Below are 14,627 nucleotides of genomic sequence, written 5' to 3' on the forward strand. Positions count from 1 at the left end.
GTGAGGGGTAGCCGAAGTGGTCGGCCACAGGGAGGTGGGGTTGGTTGGTGCATGTGTCCCAGAAATGTTCCCTGAAATATTCCACAATTTGGCGTCCTGAGAGCAAGGGACACAATAGGTGAGGTGTTTGGGTGGGCAGGGAAATCTCTGCTGGATGTAGGAGGATCAAGTGGTGCCTTGGATGGAGGTGAGGGGAAGGTGTGGGCACAGGTTCTCCACCTCTTGCAGTGACAAGCGAAGGTGCCTGGAGTGGAGGGTGGGTTGGTGGGGACTGTGGATCTAACGTGGAAGTCACAGAAGGTATGGTCTCTGTGGAATGCTGAAAGGGGAGGGGAGGGAAATATATCTCAGGGGGTTGGATCTGATGGTGGAAAGAGCAGAGGATGACGCGTTGTTTATGGGTGGAAGGTGAGGATGGTGGGATTCCATCTTTGTTGCATTTGGAGGGGTGGGGTTCAAGGGCAGTGGTGTGGGAAGTGGAGGAGATACACTGGAGGGCATTGTTGACCACATGTGAGGGGAAATTGCAGTCCTTGAAATAGGAAGCCATTTGGGTATGTTCTGAAGTGTTCTTCCAGCTTGCATCAAGCTTCACTGGAACACTGCAGTAAGCATGAGACAGAGATGTTGGACAGGGAACAGTCTTGTGTGTTAAAGAGCAGGCAACTGGAAGCTCAGGGTCTTTTTTGCAGGCACAATGTAGCTACCATTTCCACCACCGCCACTGAAATGCTAGAAGGTTCCTGTCTCCTCCATTAACAACTTTCCACCTTCCCACTCCTTTATCTTTCCAAATGTTCCAGTGTCTCTTTGGGCTCTGTCCCCACCTATTATTTACTCTTTAACCCCTATCTCCTGTAGCCCAAAGATCTGTAGGTTCGGTGAATTGGCCCAGCTAAGGTTCCCGTAGGGTTCAGGGATGTGCATTAGTTTGGGGGAAATGGAGAGTAATAGAATAGGAGAATGGGTCTGGGTGGGATAAACTTCGGAGGGTGCGTGTGGAATTGTTGGGCCAAAGGGCCTGTTTCCTGAAGGGATTCTAATTTTCCCAGCTGTCATCTGTTCTGAGGAAGGGTCACTGGACCCGCGGTAACCCATGGTGTGTGTAGGAGGCGGAAAGGGGAAAGGGGAGAGTGGCAGCAGAAACCGGATGGAATGTATCAGTGTAGACTGGGTGGGTTTAGTTACACTCTGGGCAGGTCGTTAGTCTGAATTAGAAACTCTTGGTCCCACATTTGCAGCAAAGGGCCTCAGGCAGTGAGAGGTCCTGGGTTTTAGCCACCATCTTTATTTGGGGCAAGGTACAGCAAGGAGCATGAACGTGTCCTCTTCCTGGGTGGGGGAGGGGTGATTTAAAGAGGAGCATTTACACATTAAACACGTACGAAGAGAAGTGTTTGTCTTCACTATTCATCTTGCACTGACTGTGAGCTTTGTTTTGTGAATTCATTTTATAGGATATTAATTGAGAATAATTGAGACTGGGATCTCAATAAACAAGTTTCTACAATCAGCAGAGTCCTCAGGATCTGAATATCATTGGGATTTCACTGTGGAACGAGAAAGGTTTGTCTGTTCTGTTTGTGGGAAAATATCTTCAATATTTTTCTCAAGCCAAAAGCCGAAAGATGTTCAAATTCATGGTTGGATCACCCTTGGGCTGTGTGTTCAATTCTTGGCCCCCTAGCTGTGGAAGGAGGTATTGGCCTGAGAGAGAGCACAGATTTATCCAAATTACACCTCGTCTTTTTGCAGGAACTGTCAGATTTAGTCTCAATCATCCACTTTATAATGTTAATCTGTAATCTGTACCTGTGGAGTATTTAAGTGTTTAAAGTATGACATATCAGCTTAAGTAAAGATTTTTTTTTGTTATTATAATGGACATGTTTGAAGTGAAGGAAGGTTACTCACTCATTTAAATTCTCTTAATGGGAGTAACTAGATGAATGTAGAGAGACGTTGTGACAGGAGCCCTCAGACCCGTGGTGTGCTCCTCTTGCACAATGTGGGAAATAAGGGCCGCTTCCAGTGTCCCTGACGGCTATTTGTGCAGCAAGGGTTCCCATCTGCAGCTACTGGGAAACTGCTTTTCAAAGCTGGAGCTTGGAGTGGACTCACTGTGGAGCATCTTCAATACTGAGAATGTTATGGACAGCACGTTTAGTGAGTTAGTCACCCTGCAGATGAGGGTTACACAGGCAGAAAGGGAATGGGTGAACATCAGATCAAGTAAAAGGCTCAGGAAGTGAGTACAGGAGTCCCCTGTTGTTATCCCCTTCTCATACAGATACTGTATACCACTTGGAATTCTGTAAGGGTGGGAATGGGTGGGTGGCTTCTCAGGAAATCAGCAACAGCCAGGTTCATGACACCACAGAGAGCTCTGCTCAGAACAAGAGGACTGAGAGTGGCAGGGCTATAGTGACAGGGGATTCAATAGTCAGGGGTACAGCCAGGCACTTCTGTGCCCACAGACATGAATCGAGGATGGTATGTATTCTCCCTGGGGCCAAGATCCATGATATCATGGAGTGGCTGCAGGACATTCTGGAGCTGGAGGGTAAACAGGCCGTGGTGGTGCAACACACAGATACCAACAACATCGCTAAACAGAGGGATGACGGCCTGAAAGCTGGACATAGGGAGAGCAGAGATACATTAAAATGTAGCTCCTGAAATGTAATAATGTCAGACTTACTCCCAGTGCCATGTGCTAATGAGAGCAGGAATGAGAAGGTAGATCAGCTGGATGTGTGGCTGGGGAAATGGTGTACCAGAGAAGGGTTTTGATTCTTCAGGCACTGGGACTGTTTCTGGATGGGACCTGTACCAGCCTGACCGTTTACCCCTGGGCAGAGCTGAGACAAATCTGGTGGGGGCTTTTGCCAGTTCTATTGGTGAGTTTGTAACGAGTCTGGCAGGGGTTGGGAACTAAAGTGTAGGCTTATATGGGTCAGATTCAGGACAGGGAATAGGAGGTAGAATATTAGTGATGTAGTTAGCGGCTCAGAAAGCCAAAGGAAAGGAGGATTAAACGAAGATTGAGTCCCTGTTCAGCCATCAGTCCTGACATCCCAGAAATGTGAGTCAACAAAATATGGAGCTGTTTACATGTCTATTACTCTGTGTGTTTCTCGAAAAACTCAATGAGGTTTGTGAGACACGACTTGCCCTTGACGAAACCATATTGACGATCTGAAATCATATTTTTGTTTGCCAGATGATTACAAATAGTGTCTCTTATAATCCTTTCCAAAACCTATCCTACAACAGAAGTAAGGCTCACTGGTATATAATTACCTGGGTCATCTCTACTGCCCTTCTTGATCAAGGGCATAACATTTGCAATCATCCAGTCCTCTGGTACTGAACCTGTAGGCAATGACAACTCAATATCAAAGCTGAAGTCTTTGCTAACTTCTCCCTAGCTTCCCAGACAATCTACGGATAAATCCCATCTAGCCCAGGGGACTTGTCTACTTTCAATCCTTCTGGAATTGATAACATCTGTTCGTAACTACCTCGATCCTTTCTAGTCTAACATCTTCTACCTCATTATTTTCTACAATATTCTAATTTTCCTGAGTGAAAACCAATGAGAAATGTTTGTTTAGCACCTCTCCGATTTCCACAGTGTCCACACTCAACTTCCCACTTCTGTCTTTGATTGGCCCTATTCCTACCCTATCGTTTATTCCTCACATACCTATAGAAAGCTTTAGGGTTCTCCTTTATTCTATTTGCTAAAGACTGCTCATGTCCTCTCTTTGCTCTTCTTAACTCTCTTTAAATCCTCCCGAGCTGATCTGTAAGTCTCCATCGCCTCATCTGTACCATTTGTCTCATCAACACATAAGCCTCCTACTTCTTCTTAACAAGAGATGCAATTTCTGTGCTAAATCACGGTTCCCTTACCTTATCACTTCCTCCCTGCCTGACAGGGACATACCTATCAAGGACACACAATATCTGTTCCTTAAACCAGCTCCACATTTCCATTGTCTGCATCCACTGCATTTCGCTACCCCATCCTATGCATCCGAATTCTTGCAGAATCGCATTATAATTGCCACTGCCCCATTGATAAGTCTTCACCTGTGGCATGTACCTATCCATTTTCATTGCTAAACTAAACATAACTGAATTATGATCACTCTCTCCAAAGTGCTCACCTACACCTAAATCAAACACCGAGTCTGGTTCATGACCAAGCACCAGATCCAATGTGGCCTCCCCTCTTGTCAGCACTTTGACATACTGTGTCAGGAAACCCTCCTGTACACATTGGACAAAAACTAATCCATCCGACGTACTAGAGTTATAGCATTTCCAGTCAATGTTGGGGAAGTTAAAGTCCCCCATAATGACCACCATGTTACTTTCACTCCTACCCAGAGTAATTTTTCTAATCCTCTCTTCCCCCTCCCTGGAACTCTGTGGTGGCCTATAAAAAATCCAAGCAATGTGACCTCCCCTCTCCTGTTTCTAACCTCAGCCCACGCTACTTCAGTAGACAAGTCCTCATCAAATGTTCTCTCAGCCACCGTTATACTATCCTTGACTAACATGACATGCATGGGCCCATTGCGGTGCTTCAAATTCCATGAGGCAGCCATACTGTCTATGACAGACAGACTCAGTCTGGAACCTCCTCTGTCCTTAAGACCTTATGCACTGCCTACGCTCCTCCATTTCCCTTTTGCACGTTCCCTTTTCAACCCACCCCACCCCACCTGCATCACTCCACAATTGGAGCTGTCAAGAGCAGAAGTCTGTGGAATACCCTCCCTAACCTTCTCTAGCCTCTTTTAAGATGTATTTTAAAATCATTCTCCTTAATCAATGTTTTGATCATCCATGAAACACCTTAGGAGATTTGCCATTGTGAAAGATTCCATATAAAGCAAGTAGTTGTTGTTATTGCTGTACATTTGGGGAAACAGAAATGATGCTTTCAAAATTCTAACAAGAAAGTCACTGATAGGCGCAGTGTGTCGGCCAAATAATAACATCACATTGGGATGGACAATAAACAAAGAAATAACTGATGCCTGTAAAAATGGCATGTCTATTACCATGGATGATTTTAATCTACATGTAGATTGGTCGAACCAGCTCAGTCAGGGTAGCCTTGAGGAGTTCATTAAGTGTATACATGATAGTTTTTTTGAACAGTATGAAATGTAACCGACAAGGAGCAAGCTATCCAAGATCTGGCCCCTGTGCAATGAGACAGGAATAATTAATGACCTCAGAATTAGGAATCCTCTTGGAAGAAGTGATCACTGTATAGTTGAAGTTAGAATACATATGGAGAGGTGTGAAGATAAATTACCTGCCCTCGATCTCTTCATAGCCAACTGCCGCTGCGACATTAACCGCCTCAACTTCTCCACCCCTCTCACCCACTCCAACCTCTCACCTCGGGACGTGCAGCCTTCCACTCCATCCGTTCCAACCCCAACCTCACTATCAAACTGGCAGACAAGGGAGTAGTAGTTTGGCGCACCGAACTTTAGACCGCTGAGGCTAAACGCCAGCTTGTGGACACCTCCTCCTACTGCCCTCTTGAACATGACCCCACCTCCCACCACCAAACCATCATCTCCCAGACCATCCATAACCTCATCACCTCAGGGGATCTCCCATCCACTGCCTCCAACCCCATAGTCCCTCAACCCCACACTGCCAGTTTCTACCTCCTGCTCAAAATCCACAAACATGACTGCCCCGGCCGACTCATTGTCTCAGACTGATTCTACCCCACCGAACTCATCTCTGCATACCTCGACACGGTCCTGTCCCCCTTAGTCCAAGAACTCCCCACCTATGTTCGGGACACCACCCACGCCCTCTACCTCCTCCATGATTTTCGTTTCCCCGGCCCCCAACGCCTTATCTTCACCAGTTCCTATACACCTCCATTCCCCGTCACGAAGAACTCAAAGCCCTCCGCTTCTTCCTTTCCCACTGTACCAACCAGTATCCTTCCACTGACACCCTCCTTCGACTGACTGAACTGGTCCTCACCCTGAACAACTTCTCTTTCCAATCTTCCCATTTCCTCCAAACCAAAGGAGTAGCCATGAGCACCCGCATGGCCCCAGCTATGCCTGCTTCTTCGTAGGATATGTGGAACATCTTCCGCAACTACACTGGCACTACTCTCCACCTTTTCCTCCGCTACATCAATGACTGTATCGGCGCTGCCTCATGCTCCCACGAGGAGGTTGAACAGTTCATCCACTTTACCAACACCTTCCACCCCAACCTGAAATTCACCTGGACTGTCTCAGACTCCTCCCTCCCCTTCCTAGATCTTTCCATTTCTATCTCGGGCGACCGAATCAACACGGACATTTACTATAAACCGACCGACTCCCACAGCTACCTAACTACACCTCCTCCCACCCTGCCCCCTGTAAAAAACGCCATCCCATATTCCAAATTCCTTCGTCTCCACCGCATCTGCTCCCAGGAGGACCAGTTCCAATACCGTACAACCCAGATGGCCTCCTTCTTCAAAGACCGCAATTTCCCCCCAGATGTGGTCGATGATGCCCTACACCGCATCTCCTCCACTTCCTGCTCCTCCACCCTTGAGCCCCGCCCCTCCAACCACCACCAGGACAGAACCCCACTGGTCCTCACCTAACACCCCACCAACCTCCATATACAGCGTATCAACCGTCATCATTTCAGCCACCTCCAAATGGACCCCACGCCCAGGGATATATTTCCCTCCCCTCCCCTATCAGCGTTCCGAAAAGACCACTCCCTCCATGACTCCCTCGTCAGGTCCACACCCCCCACCAACCCAACCTCCACTCCCAGCACCTTCCCCTGCAACCGCAAGAAATGCAAAACCTGCGCCCACACCTCCCCCCCCCCACCTTACTTCCCTCCAAGGCCCCAAGGGATACTTACATATCCACCACAAATTCACCTGCACCTCCACACACATCATTTACTGCATCCGCTGCACCCGATGTGGCCTCCTCTATATTGGGGAGACAGGCCGCCTACTTGCGGAACGTTTCAGAAAACACCTCTGGGACACCTGGACCAACCAACACAACCACTGTGGCTCAACACTTCAACTCTCCCTCCCACTCCAAGCACATGCAGGTCCTTGGACTCCTCCATTGTCAGACCATAGCAACACGACGGTTGGAGGAAGAGCACCCCATCTTCTGCCTAGGAACCCTCCAACCACAAGGGATGAATTCCGATTTCTCCAGTTTCCTCATTTCTCCTCCCCCCACCTTCTCTCAGTCAAATCCCTCGAACTCAGCTCCGCCTTCCTAGCCTGCAAACTTTTTCCTGACCTCTCCGCCCCCACCCCCACTCCGGCCTATCACCCTCACTTTGACCTCCTTCCACCTATCGCATTTCCAACGCCCCTTCCAAATCCCTCCTCCCTACCTTTTATCTTAGCCTGCTGGACACACTTTCCTCATTCCTGAAGAAGGGCTTATGCCCAAAACGTCGATTCTCCTGTTCCTTGGATGCTGCCTGACCTGCTGCGCTTTTCCAGCAACACATTTTCAGCTCTGAGCTCCAGCATCTGTAGTCCTCACTTTCTTCTCCAGTGCGAAGATAAAATCTAATACCTTGGTCCAGTGCTTGAACATGGGGAACTAAAATAGAATGAGGGAGAACCTGGATAAAGTAGACTGGAAACAAACATTTTATGGTGGAACAGTTGATGAGCAGTGAAAGATTTTCAAAGACATTTTAGGAAGTGTTCAGCAAAGGCATATTCCAGTGAAAAGGAAGGACTGTAAGAAAAGGCGGTGGACAAAAGATAGGGAATTCTACACTAGTTAGTTTATTCTCTGCAGTTGGAAAGATGTTTGGGTCTATTATCAAGGAAGAAATAGCAGGGAATCCCGATACAAATTGTCCCATTGGGCAGACAGAGCATGGATTCACAAAGGGCAGGTCATGCTTGACAAATCGTTTGGAAATCTATGAAGACATTTTGAACAAGGTGGACAACAGTGACCCAGTGGATGCGGTGTACGTGGATTTCCAAAAGGCCTTCAACAGTGTGCCACGCAAGTGGCTGTTGCTTTATATAAGGGTGCATGGGATAGAGTATTAGCATGGATACAAGATTGGTTGACTAACAGGAAGCAAAGAGTGGGGATAAATAAGCCTTATTCTGGCTGGCAATCAGTAACTAGTAGCGTGCCTCTCGGATCAGTGTTGGGACTGCAATTATTTAGAAGTGATTCAGATGATTTGGAGTTGGGGACCACATGTAGGGTGTCAAAGTTTGCATATTAGACTAAGATGAGTAGCAGGACAAAGTGTGTGGAGGACTGGGAAACTTTGCAGGGGAACATAGATACATGTGAGTGGGCAATGGTTTGGCAAGTGGAATATTATATTCATAAATGTAAAGTCATACTCTTTGGTTGGAGTAACATTAATAAAAAGATTATTACTTGAATTTTAAAAAAGTTACATTATTTGCTATGCAGAGGCACCTGAACATCCTTCTGCAGGAGGGTTAGTCACCAGGTACAACAATCAATTCAGAAAGCAAATGGAATTTTGGCCTTCATTGCTGAAGGGATCGTGTTTAAAAGCAGAGGTTATGTTCCAGCTGTATTGGGTGCTGGTGAGGCCACACCTGGAGTACTGCATGCAGTTTCTGTCTCCTTTCTTGCTCAAGGATGTACCGGCACTAGAGGGGGTGCAGAGGAGGATAACTATGTTGATTACAGAGGTGAGAGGTTTGACTTAACAGAGACTGAGTAGATTGAGATTATATTAATTGGAATTCAGAAGAATGGATAGATATAAAATAATGAATGGAACGAATAAAATAGAAGTAGAGAGGATGTTTCCTCTGGCAGGTGAAGCTAGGACAAGAGGGCATCACCACAAGGTTAGAGGCAGCAAATTTAGGAGTGAATTGAGAAGGAACGTCTTGACCTTGATGGAGTGCATTGCCCAGGGAAGCATTTGATGCTGGTTCAATGAACGTTTTTAAAGATAAGTTAGTTTTTTTTAAAAGAAATAATTAATTAAGGAACACGGTGAGAACGTGGGTAAATGGTTCTGCATCCACGAAATGATCAGCCATGATCTTATTGAATGGTAGAGCAGGCTCGAAGGGCAGGATGGCCTTCTCCTTTTCCTCGATCTTTTGTTCTTATGTTATGCATGCCTCCGTCACTCGTGACTTGGAGGGGCTGGTGTTTTTTTTATTTCAAAAATATACTTTATTCATAAAAAGATTTGATGGTCTGTACATTGGATCATGCCATACATATGTCCACATTTACAAACACAGATTCGAATTTATCCTTGTCATTTACAATCCTGTGCATTTTTCAATCTTGTACATATTTTTGGCTGAGGCATCAGCAGAGCCCAAAAAAACGTCCGCATGGGCCCCCTGTTCTTCTTTAGGCAGGCCGATCTTACACGGTGGTCTTTCCCCACCGCACCTTGGCGGCAGCTGCCCCAAGCTTCAGCGTGTCCCTCAACACGTAGGCTTGGACCTTGGACTGTGCCAGTCTGCAACACTCGGTCAGGGTCAACTCCTTCAGCTGGAAGATCAACAGGTTTCGGACCGCCCAGAGAGCGTCCTTCACCGAGTTGATGATCCTCCAGGCGCAGTTAATGTTCGTCTCGGTGTGAGTCCCGGGGAACAGGCTGTAGAGCACGGAGTCCTGCGTCACGGCGCTGCTCGGGACGAACCTCGACAAGCACCACTGCATTCCTCTCCAGACTTCCTCTGCATAGGCACATTCCAGAAGGAGGTGTGTGACAGTCTCTTCCCCCCCGCAGCCACTTCGAGGACAGCGTGCGGTGCGGCAGAGAGTCCGCGCGTGCATAAAGGATCTCACAGGCAGAGCCCTTCTCACCGCCAGCCAAGCCACGTCTTGGTGCTTGTTGCAGGGGCTGGTGTTGGATTAGGAGGGACAAAATTAAAATTCACAGAACACCAGGTTATAGTCCAACAGGTTAATTTGGAAGCACTATGTTGCTGGTCCTTCATCAGGTGGTTGTGTGATTTTTAACTTTGTCCCTCACTCTTGTAACTGATAAACAGCAACAAAAGCCGTGTGCAAGCTCCAGCCAACAGTTGGTATTGTGGACAATGAAGAAGGTTATCTCAGAGTACAGTGGGATATTGATCAGATGGGCCAATGGGCTGAGGACAGGCAGATAGGGTTTAATTTAGATAGATTAGGTTAGGACAGCTGGTTGTCATAGACAGGTTGGACCGAAGAAGTGATTGATGTCAGCGGCGGACCAATGGAAAGGCAGGGGCGTAGCTGGAGGACCTGGCGAGGCAGTTGGTCCTCCGGCCAATCAGTGAATGAGGGGCGGGACTAGACTATACCACGTGATCATCCTCGCGGTGGGAGCGGATGTTCAGAGTGTGTGTGTGCGGGGAGCTGTCGGTAAGGAAAGAAATGAACAGCAGGAAGCGGGAGGGAAATGGTGTTGGTATGGTCTGAGAGGTTTTATAATCATTTGGTACACATCGGAAAATACAAATTTGAAACTTTACAGTTCCGTTTTTGCAGCAAACGGGAATATGTCTCGTTGAGTAATCGGCCCGAGTGAGCGCCACCATCTTTATTCGGGGCAATGAGTCACTGGACACGTGCGCGGCCGCCATCTTTGTAGGGGGCAAAGTTCAGAGGGATGTATGTACAGCCTTCCCTGGTATAAAGAGTCACAGGGCAGGATTTACACAGAGCACATTCAAACCCACAGAAATTGATTTTTTTTTTCTGGATTTGTTTCGTCATTCATTTAAATGATTTGGATGTGAATAGAGGCCGTATAGTTAGTAAGTTTGCAGGTGACCCCAAAATTGGAGGTATTGTGGACAATGAAGAAGGTTATCTCAGAGTACAGTGGGATATTGGTCAGATGGGCCAATGGGCTGAGAAGTGGCAGATAGGATTTAATTTAGATAGATTAAGCTAGGATATCTGGTTGGCATAGGTTGGACCGAAAAAGCCTGTTTTTGTGCTAGACATCTTTGACTGTGGGATCATAAAAGTGAACTCTGCTCTGGTTCACCTCTGGGTTCTCTGATGTCCACTTGTTCATTATCTAGCTTCCTCAGTCTCTCATGGGTGTATTTTTGCTCGGTATAGTATTTTACTATTACTTTCACAGCTGTTTTGTAAATGAATTGAAAAATGTAGAGCTGGAAAAACACAGCAGGCCAGGCAGCATCCGAGGAGCAGGAGAATCGACGTTTTGGGCAGAAGCCCTTCTTCAGGAATGTAAATGAATTGTCCACTGCTGCTTGGCTCCTGACCATACGCTGTTCGATTATCATGTTATTTTTTCCACAATATCTTTGACAGTCAAGAATTCTTTTTTCCAATAAGCGAGTGCATTTTCCTTCAATTTCTGACAGTCAAATTCTGCACCATTTTCATTCCCTGTAATTCATGTTGTACTCCCTCAAACATCAACTGTGTATTTCTCCTTCCACAGAAACCAGTGATCAATGCCAAAGCCTGGTTGCCAGTGGAGAGGGTGATGTTTGACTGACTTGTACTGCTGCAGTTTGTATGGTGAAGGTGCTCCCACAATGTGGTTGGGTAAGAGACGTTACAGATTATTCACTCAGCGATATTGAAGAGTAGAAGATATCTGTGCAAATCATCATGGTTTTAATTTCACAAAAATATTATTGAGAAGTTTGGACATAAGGCTACAGATGGAGAATATTGTGTACAGTAACCAAAACCATTGCCAAATAAGCAGTTTTTCAAGAATGCCTTAAAGGAAGAAAGTAGATCTTAGAGAGTTAGAGTGGGGATTCCAGACCAAGTTCCCTTGGAGTCTATAGAAACATTCACACAGGAGAACTCAAAAATAAACACATCATTGAGAGTCTGAACTAAAATGAGTTATTGAGATATGAAAGGGTGTGTGGTGCAGGGAGATAGGAATGATTACAGCCAGGAATTAATTCAAAGGTGCGAAAGTAAATGGTTGTTGCTTATAAATGGGAGTCTTTTGATTGATCAGCAAGTTTTGGTACAAGTGAGCAGTTCGGCAGTAGTGTTTTCAATATTCTTGAGATTATCGGGAGGGTGAATGTGGGATGCTGGCCAGGAGTGGGTTTAGATAGTGAAATCTAGAGTTAACAAAAGGAATGAATGAGAGTTTCAGCAAATGAGCTGAGACTGTGGTGAGGTCAGGTGATATCACTGAAGTCGAAATAGTGGACCTGGAGGGGGTCTGGCCTGTCATCCTCACCTCATTCAGCTGTTTATCAGTTTGTGAATCAAGTCTGTAACAAGCTCAGGAACTGAGTGGCCCTGGCAGAACCCAAACTGGGCATCGCTGAGCAGGTTATTGCTGAGCAGTTGCTTGACAGCACTGTTGATGACACCTTCCATCACCTCACTGCTGAGTGAGTGTGGACTGATGGAGGACAATTGGCTGAGTTGGATCTGCCCTGTGTTGTTGTGTTGGAACATCCCTGAGCAATGTTCCACAAAGTCGGTAGGCGCCAGTGCTGGAACAGTACTTGCCTTCGTGGGCAGCAGATTCTGGAGCACAGCCAACAGTATTATTGCCAGAATATTGGCAGGGCCCATACATTTACACTGCTTATCCATTTCTTGTTCTGATTTGAAATGAGTTTTCAGCCAAGTTGATTCATATCTGTGATGTGAGGGACCAATGGAGAAGGCTCATCCACCTGGCACTGCTGGCTGAAAAGCGCTGCTAATGCTGTCCTCTTATCTGTTGCATGGATGTGTGAGACCCCTCCATCAGTAAGGGTGGGGATATCTGTGATGGTTCCTCCAGTGAGTTGTTTAATTGTCCATCACTATTCTTGACTTGGTGTGGCAGAACTGCAGAACTCCGATCTAATCTGTTGGTTATGGGATCACTTAGTTCTATTTAGTGTTGCTTGTGCTGTTTGCCATGCAGGTTTGGTAGCTGCACCAGGTTGGCACCTCATTTTTAGGTATGCCTTGTACTGTTCCTGACATGCCCTCCTGCATTCACCATTGAACCAGGGTTGATCCCCAGCTTGATGTTAATGGTTGAGTGGGGGATATCAGGCCATGAGATTTCAGATTGGGCTGGAGTACAGTTATGCTGCTGTTGTTGGCCCACAGTGAGACAGAAGTTGCAGGGTCAAGAGGGCTGATTGTGTTGTATTTTCCAGTGCATTGGTAGATGTAATGTGGTCCATCCAGTTTCATTCCTTTGTTGAGACTGTGCAGTGATTAATACAATGAGTGACTTGATGGGCCACTGTCGGGTTTCTTTCCCTCAAGGACATTGTCAATGGCAGAAAAACATCCCCAATGGTTCCATGGCAAACATTAGATTCTTCATGCCAGTTATTTTTTTTCTTGAATTCAGAGCCACCCTCTACCGATTTGGGATTCAAACCTGAAGTTCAGTTGTATATTTTAATATTCTTGATAAATGATAAATACGACAGGTTTGTTCACTTATTTTTAGAATCACTATCAAGGTTTTGTTTATTGTTTTGGAAATAAAAACACTGTCCATTACCCTGTTTCCTCCATCCTCCCCTCCAACAACAAGAGTGAGGAGCACATGGAGTTTCTCTGTCAATAACATTGAGACAATCCAATCAGCTGCCTCTGCTTCTTTCCTCCCTCTCCACTAGCCCACCGAGCCAAACTGCCTCACAAGGGTGCTCCTCATTTTAGTCCTAAACTTGCATTTCGAGTCCCTTGTCAAGCCTTATTAGAGGTCATCTTGACCATTTACCCTCGTGTAGCTAAATCATGGACATTCCAAAACTGTCTCATCCTCCTGCTTGTCACCGTCCTCCCTCCCTCCACCACGGTCACCTCCCCCCCCCCACTTGCAATTCACAGATATTGTTCCATGATCTGTCTGTCTGTCTTTTCTGGTTATGTCCTTCTCTCCCATTCTCCTAAAACCTAATATTTGACCTCACCATCGTTGGAAAATCCTGCTCCGTCTCCACTCTCCCTTTCCTTTCTGAATTCCTTGTATTTGGTGTCCCTCCAGGATCTATCCTTGGTTTGTCCTGTTCCTCACCTACATACTGCCAGGAGGTAACATTGCCCAAACACACCGTGTTAGGTTTCACATGTACACTGACAATTCCCAGCTCTCCCTCCCCTTCATCCCTATCCATTACTCCACTGTTACTCAGTTATCAAACTGCTTACCACGCTTCGATTAGCTGCAATTCACTCCAATGATACACTGTCATTGTTAAACCCATTGCCTTCAGTTGCTATTCCAAATTCATTTCCCTTACTGCTGTGTCCCTCCCTCTCACTGGGAAGTGTCTGAGGCAGAACTACACTCTTCACAATATTGCTCTCATATCTGACCCCAAGGTGACCTTCTGATCAGACATCTACACAATCACAAACACCAGGAATTCCAATCTCGAAAACGTTGCTTATCTCCTTCTCACTCCAGCTCCATTGCTACTGAAACCCTAACCTGTGTCGGTGTTGCCTTTAACTTGAGAAATCTGAAACAGAGCCCTTGATTCCGCGACTGATCCAGAATCTGGTTCAAGACTCACCGTAATGGGACACATCCTCTCCATATTTACCCTGTCAAACCTTGACAGAATCCTGTATTTTTCAAAG

The 14,627-nt window shown here is 46.3% G+C and overlaps 1 long non-coding RNA gene across 3 annotated transcripts in view; it reads left to right on the forward strand.

The window, feature by feature from the left end:
• Nucleotides 1-1,461: 1,461 nt before the first annotated feature.
• LOC140471413 (uncharacterized) overlaps nucleotides 1,462-14,627 on the forward strand; it is a 29,108-nt gene continuing 15,942 nt past the window's right edge. For 2 of the 3 annotated variants that reach the window (XR_011957006.1, XR_011957005.1), the window contains exons 1-2: nucleotides 1,462-1,566; nucleotides 11,488-11,594. This is a non-coding gene — a long non-coding RNA (uncharacterized lncRNA). Of the gene's footprint in view, nucleotides 1,567-10,375; nucleotides 10,431-11,487; nucleotides 11,595-14,627 lie in introns of those variants that run through there. The other variant, XR_011957007.1, reaches the window with a different exon arrangement.

This window comes from Chiloscyllium punctatum, unplaced genomic scaffold (assembly GCF_047496795.1).
Source record: "Chiloscyllium punctatum isolate Juve2018m unplaced genomic scaffold, sChiPun1.3 scaffold_81, whole genome shotgun sequence".
In the NCBI taxonomy this organism is placed as follows: Eukaryota; Metazoa; Chordata; class Chondrichthyes; order Orectolobiformes; family Hemiscylliidae; genus Chiloscyllium; species Chiloscyllium punctatum.